The sequence below is a fragment of the Manis javanica genome, chromosome 7, assembly GCF_040802235.1.
Source record: "Manis javanica isolate MJ-LG chromosome 7, MJ_LKY, whole genome shotgun sequence".
Taxonomy (NCBI): domain Eukaryota; kingdom Metazoa; phylum Chordata; class Mammalia; order Pholidota; family Manidae; genus Manis; species Manis javanica.
Window position 1 is genome coordinate 136,834,714 of NC_133162.1, and position 14,869 is coordinate 136,849,582.

A 14,869-nucleotide genomic window follows, 5' to 3' on the forward strand; every position below is an offset into this window, starting at 1 on the left:
GCACATTCCTCATTTCTCAAGATTCTGCCATATTTTAGTTTGTTTCAGGTTTTGAACATGAACTTTCCTAGAAATTCTGATTTCCTTGCCTTTTATGGATGGAAAAATCAAATGCCGCTTTCATCGCACACCTAACGTTTTTGTCTCATTGGCCGTTCTCTCTGGGGCTGGACCCCTCCGTTTGCCTCTCGGTGATGTCCTGCCTGGGCGTCCCCCATTCCTGGGCGCCTGGGCCACTGCATCTCAAGCCTGTTGTGCTGCTATTTTCTTGCGATTCACTTTTATTACTCCTCGGTGAGATATACTCTTTTCATATTTTCTGTTTTTCTCCTTTTGGTGTTTTCTGCTTAATTTTATTCCTCATTTAATTTTGTTAGAAAGCAAACCTAAATGCCTGAGTGCTTCCATGACTCTGTCTCACGTGGGTGATTCATTTCTAGCTGGTCGCTGTCACCTGGTGGCCCCTCTGTGACCCTAAAGGCCTCTGCCTTCTGCCTGCAGGCATCACGCTGCCTCATGGCACATTTCATGCCAGTCTCTTGTGTTGCTTTGAAGGCAATGGGATGGCATTTCCTTCTCTCTGGAAGTCTTCAGAATCTTCTCTTTATCCTTGGTGTTCTGAAATTTCAAGATGATAATGACTACCATTGGCCTTTTTAAAATTCATTGTATTAAAATTTTGCAATACAAGTTCAAATTGAAGCTTCATGTGCCCTTCAGACCTCAGAGAATGTCTTCTTTTATTTTAATAATAATTTTACTCTCCCATTTATGTATTTTTAACTTCTTTTTCTGGAATTTCACTTGGTGAGAGTGGGCCTTTGTGAGACTGATTCACCATTTTACCTGTCTTGAGCTCATGTTATTAATATTTGTTCATTTAGATCTTCTCTGTAGACATCTTCATTTTTATAATTTATCTCTTCTGCTTAAACTTTTATCACTGAATTTTTTTTATAAAGCATCTTATTTTCTGAGAGTTCTCTTTGCACATCTGTCATTATTTTATGCATGACCCAACTGAAGGCAAACGTTTTAATTATGACCCAACCTTTTCTTTTTATTGTAAGTATTGTGTTTATTTACGTTAGTACTTTTAACTGTAGATTTTTCTCACATATGTGATGATCCTCAATTTTCTGGATATATGAATTTAATGATATATCAAGAGCTTGATTTTAGCTAAGAGTAGCTGTATGTATAAATAGTTCATAAAAATTCTTGAAAAACATGGAACTTCACTTTCTGAGAGTAAATGTCTACATCCATTTACACAGAATAATAATACAATGTGTTCTTTGATATAAAGATTTTCAGAATTACTCCTATTTTAATAAATCCAAATTTCTTTTTATTTACTTTCTGTGGGGCCTACACTTGCGAAGACCAGAATCTCTCTTACGGATGTTGTTTGACCTTTCACTCATTTATGCTCCTTTTCCCTCTGGGAATATTCTAGAATGAAGCTGTCTCCTATCTTTCAACAGTCAGTACTTTCCTATTCTTCTTCTGTTTACAGAAAGTTGTAAAAGCCTCTTGTCTGACAGTGGTCCAGGTCTACTTTCTTTGCTTTTATAGGTACAACACTTTTTCACCATTTATCATTATTGTATATTATTAATAGCAAAAAACAAGCAGATATGTGAGCTCAGTTTGCCATCTTATTCTGGGAGGCTTCACTCACATGTGAAAAATAACTGTAGCTGTAGTGTGAACACGCAGGAGAAGGGCCGACGTGGAGGCCGTGAGCAAGGAGGCCAGTGTGCTGGAGCAGCTGAAGTACTGGGACAGAGGGAGGGACATGGAGAACACCTGGGCCTTGCCTCCGGCCCCGTGCCTCCTTCCCTGCCCGGACAGCGCGGTCATTGCTCTGCTGTTAGGATGCTTTTCCGAGGCCGGCCTCACTTCTCTCTGACTCGCTCTGAGTCAGGTCCCTGCGGGTCAGTCTTGCGTCGCCCTCGCCGTTTCCGTCCACCTGCTGCGCCTCTGACCTTGCTCCCACCTCGCAGGGCAGAGACTTTGTCCTGCACAGGGGGTACAGATGCTTTGGACTTGAAGTAGCTTGTCCCCCTAGTAGAGCCCTGGCTGCTAGAGTCCTTCCCCCACCCTGCCCCTGCACCTTTGTTTTCAACAGATAGGGATTCTAATGCAGAGCAGGCTCCCATTCACCCCTGGCACCTCCCGTTTCTTACTGAAAGGGCGCGGAACACCGCAGGCCTCAGGAACCTGTGTTTTGAATCTAAATCCCTAGCAAAGTCCCTGCTCTCCTCTGAGGGGTGCATTCACCCGCTCTCTCCTTAGATGGCGTGTTCACTCCACTCTGTCCCTTTATCTGTGCGGCTCTTTTTGCACAGCCTGTACCATTTCTCCATTTCACCTGTTGTCTTATTTTTAATCTTCATCCGTCTTCATGGATCTAAGCTCGTCTGCCTCTTACTGCCTCTCCCCCAGCAACAACCACTGTGCCAGATTTCAATCTCTTTTCAATTTCCATTACTGCTGGGACATGCTCTGGTGGTGGCTATCAGCACACTGCCGGCTCCTGAGCCTCACCCCATCCCCGGGGGGGCTGGAGGGCATGATGGGGGTGGAGGAGAAGCCGGCCTTCCAGCGGCCCCAGGCAGTTATTCCAGGAGCAAGAACTCAGCCAGCCTGTCAGCTTGGGTCCCTTCATCCTTCTGTCTCTGGACTGGTGAGATGATCCTCACTTGGGCCCCCGGCTCCAGCCACATCCCTGCGGATCCATACGCTGAACTGCTGCCAGAATTACTGCTGTAAAGCAGAAGACCAATTATGTTTTCCCTGCTTTCACATCACAAACTCATCAAAAACTGCAGTCTCTGATTAAGAGATAATTTTGAATGAAGAAATGAAGAAAAGTATTTTTCTTCTCCAGATTTCAAGGGAACTAAGGAAGTTAGCCCAGTTTAGCAAAACTGCCCTCTTAGAGATTGGAAAGGGGTAGGTGGGTTGGACTGAAATTCCAAGGAAGTGTGGGCAGAGAGTCAAGGCAGCCAGGTGATAAGGGGAACCGTGTGACGTGTTATGTGCTCCCTCCCCTTCCTCAGGGTCTTCAGTAAGGCGAGTAAACAGGGCGAGTTCTGGGCGGGACTCGCTGTGCTCTGGAAATCAGAGAATGGGGAGACCTTTGTGCCCTGTCTGATGCGACTCAGAAGCAGAGAGACTATGTAGATTTAGCAGCAGAAATTAAGTTACAATATAAAGTACAAATATAGAGTGGGTAGGGAGGCTCTCCATTTATATAGAAATTGGGACTGAGAGTTAGGACAATGTATACTACATTACCTACGGGCAAAAGGCCCCGATCACCCCTGTATCCCACCCCCACCCCACCTCTTCTTAATTCAGAGCTCTTGTGAGTAGCATCTTTGTGCACTGGGGAAAAATGGACACTAAAGTCTGACAGAGCTGGTCTCAAGTACATCTCTTCTTAGAAACTGTGTGACTTTGAGCAAAGCATCTTAGCATTCCGTGCCCCAGACCGCTCCTCTAAAGAATAAGGATAATAAGATCTACCACCCAAGGTGGCTGTGGGACTTACCTGAGATAGAGTAAAATACCCTGACAGCATTTTACCTGATCTATGTTACTTATTTCTTTCTTTTTACTAACTTTGCCCAACTTGCATCTTTCTGATGATTAAGAATCTCTGTATTTCCATTTTGATGACAGGCAGCTCTAATCATTAGGGAGTCCTTCTTTATATCAAGCCAAATTGTATCCCCGCACCTTTCACTCTCAGATGCTATAGCAGCTTGTGGAATGATAGAGGGCGGACAGAGTCATCAAAAGTCAAATCTTGAACTAGGTCACAAAACATGTGGCCAAGAGATGACATCAACCTTGCATCTCCCATGGATTTTTATTCTCCTAGAGACCATTTCCCCTCTGAGAAGTCAGCTTAGGTAGGTAGAAATCTTTTTCTCTGGCATCCTTTGGAAATGAGGACAGCAATAAGCACGTAGCTATATAACTCTATCCCCCTTTTAGATTGTTGTTTTCATTGCCCTTCATAATAACAGCCAGACAGTGCCCACAATGGGCTATACAAACGATTTCATATCCTCTTTGAAGTAATTAGAAAGATCAAACTTGTCTGCAGCAACCTTTTGGGAAGCTCTCTGAGGCTTTCTCCAAACATGGAAGACAGCTGGGTCAGCGTGCGCTGTAATCCAGGGGGCCTACGCTTCTCCGTGTGCATAGACGGCAGTAGACTTCTCTTTGCTAAGCCTCCCTACCAGGCAGCCACACTTGACAGATGGATGTCTCAAGATGGATGTGAAATTTTAACAAGTGTCTTAAGCCTTGGGCTTTTTAAGATCACTCGGTGGTTTTTAAGGAAAAACATGCACTACAGAAGCAATTTGACACTTGCCATGCTTAATAATCTTTAATAGTGTGCTATCACATTTGTTCTTACTTTCACATCAGTAGACAAACTATGGGGAATACTAAATGGTTCGACTTACCATTATTATTGCAATCTATCTGATTGTATTTCTTGTAAATGAATCTTTAATTAGTTAAGTTGCTACTGCACTCATGTTTACACGGTGCAGTTCTTTAATACAAAGTTCCTGAAATTTAAAATGAACAATAATCTCTTCTTTTCTGTTGCCTCTTGCAGTACAAGAGACATATACCCTACTTGCCGTAGGTCGTTTTGGGCTTGATGATTAACAAGAGTCAAGCATTTAGCTTTCCAACCATCAAACTGGTCAGTGCCAAAGACTGCCTGTGGATAATACCACGGAGCACGTGGAGGTTAGCAATGGCACATGCTGAGGAACCTTCCTGATTTGTTGATCTGGGTGCCAAATCTTCATCAGCTTGACGCATGCAATGCCTGTAGGTAGGTAGAAAGGAACTCAGAGTGGGACTCTGGTTTTAAGGTCATGCGTATTTGCACGGCCTTCCATGGAAGCAGAATTCCAGGGCCAGGCATCGATCAGCACACTCATTACAGGCAAAAGGAATATTTTTTTTCCCTTAATATAAGGAGATGAACAAGAAATGGACATTACAGAGGAATCCATTGGTTGTCTAAGAAGAGAGACCCACTAGACATCAAGCTCATGGGAGCAGAAGGTCAGAATGGGCAAGTGGCAGAGAGGAAACAACACGGACCGTGGGAGGTCTGCATGTGAGCCCGCAACAAATGTCAGTGCCTGTCTCAGGAAAGAGGGATGGAGATGATAATGATAATGGTGATGGTTAAATAGTCTAGAAGAGTGACAGCTGCCATGATAGGAACTTAACAGAAAGTAATTCAACTTCCCAAGGTGAAATCCTGTCGGAAGAGGACTCGGGATTAAAATATAGACACTCTGACTTCAGGAATGAGGGTTTCATTAGAACCTGAGCTCCAGGCCAGAGTCACAGTCTAAAGACTTCAGAATTGAGGAGAGCTGCCTTTCAAATCAAGCTTCTCAAAAGCAAATATGTATGGGTCACTACTGGGCTCAGCACAGTGAAAGGTGTGCAAAACTGATCTTCTAGAACATCAGAAGTGGATGGAAGAACCAATAAATACACACACCAGTGACAATCATGAAATTTTAATGTCTAAGGCCTTGCGTTGGAATACTTACTTTTATTATTGTAAATGTCCTTTCCTTAGTTCATGATGAATCATCAAATTTCACAGAAGGAATAGACTCATGCGGTATATTTGTAGCTACCCAATGTTTTGCTCTCCTAGAGGCTTAGCATGGTTTTTTTTTAGTATCCTTGTCTATGTCTAGGTGTCCTCTAGTTCATTTGAATAAAACCTACCTTAACAAACGTTTTTCTCTTTCTTTTTTTTATTCACACTTTCTTTTTTGAGAAATTCTAGGTTCACCACAAAAATTGAGAGGGAGGTTTGGAGAGTTCCCATATGCCCCCTGCCGCAAGACATGTACAGCATCCCCCATGAACACCCCCCACCAGAGGGGGACCTTTGTCACAACTGATGAACCTGCGTGGACTCTTCATGATGTCCGGGCTGCGGCTGACACTGCAGCTCACTCCTGGTGTGCTCATTCCACAGGACTGGACAGTCGTGTATCGGTGTGGATTCACTATTACAGCATCAACCAGAGCATTTTCTTTGCTCTAAGGATCCTCTGTGCTGTACACACTCACACCCATCCCCCCCACCCAGACTCCGGTAGCCTTTTCCAGAGTATCATGTAGTTAGAATTGTACAGTAAGGAGCCTTTTCAGATTGGCATCTTTCACTTAGTAATTTATGTTAAAAATGTAAGTTTCCTCCATGTATTCTCATGCTCTGATAATACATTTCCTTTTTAGCATTGAATAATATTTCATTTACCCAATATATCCTAGTTTCTTTATACTTTCACCCACTGAAGGACATGACAGTTACCTCCAAGTTTTGGTAATTATGAATAAAGCTGCTATAACATCTGTGTGCAGGTTTTTGTATGGGTGTAGTTTTCAACACCTTAGGTAAATACCAACGAGGGTGATTTCCGGATCATGTGGCAAAGTTATCTTTAATTATGTAAGAACCTGCCAAAGGTTTTGCACTTGTACCATTTTTCATTCTCACCAGCAGTGATTGAGAGTTCTTGCTGTTTCACAGCCTTGCAACATTTAATGGATGTAAGTCTTCCAGATTTTGGTGTTCTAATAGTTGTTCTATATAATATGATATGCTAAATATAATATAATGTAGTAAATTATAGTCATTCTAATATGTGTGTCTGTGTGTTTATATATATATATATAATTTGTAATCTTTGAGGACGTGCCTGGTGTTTGTTGAGGTCTTTGGCTTTTTAGTTTTATTATTATTATTATTATTATTATTGAGTTTTAAAAGTTCCCTGTTTATTTTGGATAATAGTCTTTGTTAGATGTGTCTTTGCAAAACTTTTTCCCCATCTGTGGCTTGTCTTCTCATTCCCCTGACATTGCCTTTTACAGAGCAGAGTTTTCTGATTTTAACAATGTCAAGATTATCAGTCGTTTCTCTCATGGGTCGATCTTCCGGTGTTCTGTCTGAAAAGCCATTGCCATATCTGAGGACATCTAGGTTTCCTCCTCTGTAATCATCTAGGAGTCTTGTAGTTTTACATTTCTATTTGGGCCTCTCATTGATTTTGAATTGATTTTGTAAAATGTATAAGGACTGTGTCTAGATTCACTTGTCTGCATGTGGGTGTCTGGCTGCTCCAGACCCTTTTGTTTAAAAAGTTGTTTTCGCTCCTCTGTGTCCTCACCTTGACCCCTTTGTCAAAGACGAGCTCACTTGGCCTACGTGTGTCTATTTCTGGGCTCTGTTCTGTTTCTCTGAGATGTTTGTCTGTTCTTTCACCAACACCACACTGGCTTTATTACTGAAGCTTTGTAATAGGTATTGAAGTTGGGTAGTATCAGTCCTCTGACTTTAGTTTTCTCCTTCAAATTTGCACTGACTATTTGGGTCTTTTGCTTGTCCATACAAACTTTAGAATCCCTTTGTTGGTATCCCTAAAATGCCTTGCTGGGATTTTGATCTAGTTGGGAAGAACCGACATCTGACAATATTGAATCTTCCTATCTATCAACATGAAGTGTCTCTCCACTTATTTAGTTATATGATTTCATTTGAATTTTGTAGTTTTTCTCATATAGATCTTGAATATATTTTGTTAGATTTATACAATGCCATATTTCATTTTTTGAGTGCTAATATGAATAATATTGTGTGTTTACTTTAAATCCATTTGTGCATTGTTGCTAAATAGGAAAGCAATCAACTTTTATATGTAACTATGAATCCTGAAATCTTGTTATAATCACTTATTAGTGATATAAGATATAAAACAGACCCCAGGCAGCAATACAAAGTAGGAAAAGTGAAGCGCAGAGAGGTAAAAAAAAGAATTAAGAGAAATAAGAAGAGAATCAATATATTGTGGAAAAATTCAAGTGGACTCATCTCCATGTAATTAGAGTTTAAGAGAGAGAAGATGGTAGAAAAAGTCAAGAAATAATGGGTGAACATTTTCCAGATTTCATGAAAACTATGAAATTAAGACTTAGTAAGTCAAGTGAACTACAATTTTAAGAAATGTGAGCAAAACTTCACCAAGACACATCATAATCAAACTGTCCAGAAAAGCATGCTAAAGGGAACACCCTGCAGGGGTCATCGCGGGACAGGGAGAAGACACATTCCGTACAGAGGAAACAGAGAGGAAAGCAGAGATGGTAAGTAACAGAAATTCGTTCACTCCCAGAGAGGATACGGCACTGGATTTCCGGCCAGAAAACGTTCAAGTGAGAAGACATTGGAACCATGTCTTTTAAGGAGAGAGAAAGAGAGAAAGCTCAAAATGAGTACCATAAACAGAGTAGGAGAATATATCGTATCTCTGTTCTGGCTTCCTATGACTGCGTCGCAGGCTGCCACAGAACTTAGTGGCTTAAAATAATTTGTCATTATCTCTAGTGTGGCTGGACAGCTCTGGCTTGAAGTCAGATGGCAGCTGGGTCTGCAGGCATCTGAATGTGTCTTTCCTGAACTCTGGGGGCTGGCGGGGCCCCCTTTTTGTGTGGCCCGTCTTCGTGGCTTCCTTGGGTTTCTCAGGTGAAACAAAAGAATATTTGAGGGGTCATCTCCTTGACAAGAGTTGACTTTGTTATTTGGGGTTCAATGCAGGAAACAAAACCTACTCAAGTTCTTTTTTTTCCCCCTCCCAGGAAGAGATTTGATTTTCCGAAAGAGAGAGACCTGTATTTCTTTCTTGCACAAGAGTAGGAAAATGAGTGGCGCAGAGATGGTATGGAACAGAAATGCGTTCTGGTGGCTGGACGTCTGAAATCAAGGCACTGATTCTTCCTGCAGGCTCAGGGAAGGCCCCTCCTCGCCCCCTCCTAGCTTCCGGCGGCGTGAGCAGCCCGGGCACCCCTCAGCGTGCAGGTGTGTCACTCAATCTCTGCCTCTGTCACCATCTAGCTCTCTCCTGTCTCTGTGTTCAAATCTCTGTCCTTTTAAGGACACCAATCATTAGATCTAGGGCCATCTCTGATTCACTATGGGTGCATCTTACTTAACTTGTAGATTACATCTACAAAGACCTCACTTCCAGTTAAGGGCACATTCATAGGTGCCAGAGACGAGGACCTCAACCCACCTTCTCAAGGAACGTAATTCAGTCCACGAGTCAGGCCAAACAAATAGCAATGTGGTTTTCATCAAATTTACAGTTTTAAGAAAAGGATTTTTTTTTCACTTGTAGTGTAACTTCGCTTATAGAAAAGTACCTAAATTTTCAGTGAGCAGATCATTGAATTTAGTTAGTAAACAATCATTTATCCCCCAATATTTAAAAAAAAAAAAAGAACATTAATAAAACCGGGATGGCCTTCCTTGTGATGCGCCAGATTTGTTCTTCTGGAACAAAAGTTAGACACTCTCCTGATTTCATTATCACGAGGTGGTTTTGCCTGCTTTGAATTTTCTATAATGGAATTAGACAATTTGGACTGTTATTTCCGAGCACTTTCTTCAGACGTCATGTCTGTTCGGTCATCCTTGGGTTTTCAGGTAGCAGACCTTCGAGGAGTGACCCCTGATACCAAGGCCCTAACGGGGGGCGGCGGCCAGTGTGATTGTGCGGCACGGCCGAGCCCGAGAGCGCGTGCAGGAACCTTAGGCTGGGCTGGGAATGGTTCAGCCAGGGAAGTGCCCCCCGTTCTGCCACTCAGAGCCCCTCTAACACGCAGAGAAAAGCAGAGGAGCTGAAACCCTGCCACATGGTTACAGAGAAATCTTACCAACTCTTCGGGGGCATCTCACGAGCAGACCCTGCTTTACGTCAAGACACAGCTGCCGCAGGAGCCCGGGGCGCGGCTTCCTTCCCGGACCCTGGAGCAGAGAAGCCACCGGAGGAGGAGAGGGGCGGGTGGAGCCGACGGGGAGAAGGGCCCCTGCCTGGCGGGTTCTGGAGCCTCGGGAAACTACTGTTCACGCCGTAAATGAACTGCCAGATGGGGAGGAGGCCACAGCATCACTGACATTGCATTTCACTGAGCGCTGCCTCTCCATGGGATTACATGATATTTTCGTGTGACAAAAATTCTACCTGAACTAAAGTACAGATAATGAAAACATGGACGTCTGTCCATCCACAGGCTCCCAGCTGCACTCCTCAGAGCGGCTCCTGTTGTCAGGGGGAGTTCAAGCAAGTCCCACATAAGAAACATCTGAATGTGTGCACACATGTTTATCTATGTATCCCCCCAAGGGAACACAACAAATGTTTTCTCGTCTCCATCTGGGTTTTATCCTAGAGGTGTTTCCTAATTAGCCCATGTAAATCTACCTCATTTTAAAAAATAGTAGCTCAGTATTTCATCTAAATAATGCATGTCAGTCTGTTTTACCAATTACCTGTCAATGGTCATTTAAATTGTTCTTGGACCTACGTTGCTACACACACACACACACACACACACACACACACACAGAAATAGCAAAGTGGAGATCATAGTCAATTAATAAAATAAATAAATAAAAATGATTCCACAGATGCGAAGAGGATGGGATTTTCTCCTGGCAAGAATGTAGGAAGGAAGTGGATGTTTATTCACTTTCTATGTTTAACAATGTGTGTGACTTTAGCATGTTGAGTTTTCTATTTTTTTTCTTTCATAATGATGATTTCATCGGACATTGTGTCGGAAGCTGGCCCTAAAGACCATCTGAGAGGAACCTGGCTGCCTGCCCCTGTTCTGACCACCTATGTTCATTCTTGAAGAACCGTTTGCAACATGGAATGTCACTACAAAGCCACCCAAGAGTTTGAGTGACAGTGTGACAATGAATCGTAGAGCATCATTTTAAGAGGCTGTTCTTTCAGAAATACTGGAAACAGATCCTTGATTTAAAAATGAGGAAAGCCAAGCACGAAAATACCGTTACAGCCTGTAGTTCGGGAAGAAAGCATAAGGCTGCCATATACTTAAAAACCCCGTTAATGCCCTGATCTGGAATGAGCCCACTTTTAAACAAAATGGGTTTGTGGGAAGACGGTTTATTTTTCTTTGTCTGACAAAGGCCAGCATATGCCCTTTGCATACCTGGAAATATTACATATCTTTGAGAAAACTGATGGTAAAAATTTGGGGATTCCATGCTAGAAGAGACCAGGATTAATCTATGTTCATTGCTTCTTATGTAGATAGGAAATGACATTGGTGGTGAAATTATTAAAAATTCACATAACAAATTATGTTAACAGCTTTGAAAATACCAATTTATTGAGTATTCCTAGGCTGGTACTCTCAGATCTTATTACTAATTATCATGCCCTTGCGATATTAGAAATAGCATAGCATTGTAGAAACTTTAAGTATATAAAAAACAGCTGATAAGGCTGCACCAACTATGGTATTAATGGAAGATCTGATGGCAAATGCACTGAAATTATTAGTTATAAAGACAATATAAATTCAGGCAGCTAAATGTTAGATGGCTGTTTTGTAAATATAAAACCAAGTCACTTTTCATTTTTCCTCTAAAGAGCAGAGTAAATCTTTCCTAGTCTGAATTATAAATATATAATGGCCAGAAATTTTCCTTTTTTTCCTGTACTCTGTCTTTTTTCCCCTGCTTACTATGCTGGCTCTTGGCCTGTGGGACAGAGAAGGTGGAAGGATTGGGCTCTGATCACACACACACACACACACACACACACACACACGCATGTTGGGTGTGCACTGTTGAAGGGGGTGACCCATATTCTGAACTGTACAGTGCTTGCTGATGATATTTTAATTTTTAAGGCCTTAAGAGGGCCTCAGTCATTCAAGTGCCTAATAAGAAAAGAAATCAGAACAGAAAAAATCTAAACCATTTGAACTACTCAAGTATTCGGCATGATTCACAAAGCTCCAACTTGTAAAATGAAAAATGATTTTGAATATTTCCCATTCTTTTTTCTTTAAAAAAGCATTAACTGATGATGAAACAGAATTCAGAAGCCTCCTACTGTGGCTCCCTGTCTCAGCTCTGCCTCCCTGACCTCCATCCCACTTAATTTTTAGTGAATTTGCTGGAGTAGAGTTTATAAAAAGCAAATCTGGCTAAAAACCCTTGAGTTCTTCATTTGAGCACTTGGGATTCACTCCACGTTCCTAAGCGTGGCATGCAAGGGCCCAGGGGAGGCTGCTGTCTTTCTCCAGCCTGGGTCATGACCGTCCCCGCACCTCGCCTCCCGGCCTGGTGCTGAACTGCTGCTTGCCATGGAGGCGTGAGCTGCCCGGGCTCCCCGTCTGCCCCAGCGCGTCCTCCCTGCAGGCAGGCTCTGCTTGTGACATGTACTGGTCATCCGGGCTCCTGCAGGATGGAAGGCCCAGCCGTCCCGGTGAACCTCACTCCTGCCTCCCTTTCTGCCCTGATCATGCGCAGTGGACACTTACTGCTCCTCTTTCCCACATGTACCCTTTCTTCCCTGGCGATACCACACCCTCCTGACACTGTTGGTGCTAAGGAGGACTGGGATTCAGGGCCCTCCACAGACCCTGCGCACTCTGACCTCACTAGCTGGCCAGGGGGAGCTGCCCAAGAAATCGGTAGGCGAAGCATGGCAGTTTAGTGTGTGACGAATCAGATATTTCCAACCAAGCGCTGGGCGGAAAGTCTGTGAAGACATGGGCCTGAGTGATGTGGGAGCCAGGACTCCAGCTTCATGGCGAAAGTGCTTCACAGAATGAACCCTAATGAGGAAAGGGGCAGAGCAAACAGTCGCCGTCACCCGTCCCTGCCCCGGGGTCTTCACCCTTCTTCTGCCCGGCACAGCACTCGGCACATTCCTTTTCCTACGTAAGTTGGCGTGAGCTGTGTTTCTTCTAAAGCCAGCAGCACACTCAGACACCAGGCGCTGAGGGCGTCCATCGTGGCTATCAAAGTGTTTGGTTCTGTACGTTGATTTCTATGCTTCTGGCTCTCGGCACTTTGAAGTCCAAAATTAGTTCTTACTTCCTTTGAGGGAATGCTTTCCTTTTGCAATTAAAAAGGGATTCAAGGAAAATTATCCCACCACACTGACGGTTATGTTGAGCGGTTGGGCTCTGGGGATGGGCCAGGGCACGTGGGATCATCAACCTCAGGAAGTGTGAGACCTCCCTTGACATGCAAACAAACTGGAGTCTTCAACAAAACAAATGTGGGCTTTAAAAATGTGAACAGTTTTATCCTAATGCTGCTTTCTCCGGCCTGCTGGGAATCCACTTGGTTAAGGACATGCGATTGGGACGTCACGGCGCTCCCGCAGCTGGGCCTGGGCTCCTGCCTCTGGTGGAAGCTTGTTCCGGGTGGTCTGACCCGGCGGCTGCCTCCCCACTGTCCACTTCCTATGGGGCAGCCTGAGACCGCAGATCCGCAGAACAGAGCCTAGGAGCGAGGGTCATGCAGAGTCGCCAGCAGGTGCCCCGGGCAGTGGGAGGAAACCACCTGCGGGGGGCCCTTGGTACCCATTGGCCTCCTCTTCATTAATTACACCCAGTAGCCCACAGTCCATTTTGCTTCCGGCTTCAGCTTTCAGAGAACATTTTCCTGCTTTTCTGCGATGTAGTCATAGTGCCGCGGCACATTCAGAAGGAAACCAAATGTGTCCTGGACGTGCGTGCTTGCTTTGGAATATAAACGCCTTCCTAGACCCAAGGGGGTGCTTTGGAAGCAAAGGGGAGGTCAGCCGGTGAGAAATATCACGATTCAGGGCGTGACACCCTCTCCTGATGCCGACTGTCACTTAAGGTCCTGGCGGACTCACCACCTAGGTCACCATCAAAGTAGCCAGCACCGCCCAAGATCGGCTGGGGGCAGCGCCAATGAGAGTAAGGGCTGCAGTTTCCTCCTGAGGTCTGATCACCTGGCAGGCTCTGAGTGTCTTTACTCAGAATGAGTCTCAGAGAACACGTAATTCACACTTCTGTTTTCCAAGTGAGGAAAAGAGACACAAGGAACAGGCCAAAGTGCACGCGGCTGAATCACGATGGCATCGAGATAAAAATATACTGGCAAACAGCACCCTGACGGCACCTCCTCACACCCACCCTGGCATCTTGCTCCGTTAGTCATAAGCTTTCCTGTGATGCCGAGTCTTTCCCTCTGCCTGCAACTTCTCAGAATTCTAACACACTCAGATCATTCTGGAAGAAGCTCAGTCCCAAGCTTGCACCTTCCTCCACCAGCCACGTTCTGTCAAGTGTGCCCTTAGCCCAGGCTGTGCCCTCCTCTGCCCTCCCCTCTCCCAGTCCTCCGCAGACCCATGCACACTCAACACCTTCACTCTCGGGGTCCAGCCTAGGGCCACATCCCTGCACTGCCACCTCCGGGTCATCAGCAATCTCTAACTGCTAAAATCCAAGGTCACCTTAGTAAAGCCCTTCTGGACCCCTGCGTGGCGCGGCTGGGGCTGCTGAGGACCGCCTTCTCAAAATGCCGTCCCCCTGGGTTTTCTGCGGCCACCCGTCTCTGTGTCCGCGCTGGGAGAATCTGCCTGTGATTCTCCCCCACAGGCATCGCCATCCCCCACTTCTCTGTCTCTTGCACTGGTTCCCGGCTCTGTTCTCAGCCTTTCTTCCTGCCTTTTGCACTCTTGTTGCATTCTTCCTCCCATCTCGGGGTGCAACAGGCCGGAGCTGGTCCCTGGGATCCAGAAGCCTTGATGCAATGACTAATCTGCCTTCCGCATTTGGGCGGTATTCATACACCCCCCACCCCCCCCACACACACCCAGACACAGACACAGAGCACCTCGGATGTCACACCCGAAACCTCAGAGCTGCTAGTTCCCCCCCCTTTCCCCTGACTTTGCTGCCTCTCTGGGGTGTCAGCTCCGGCGGACGG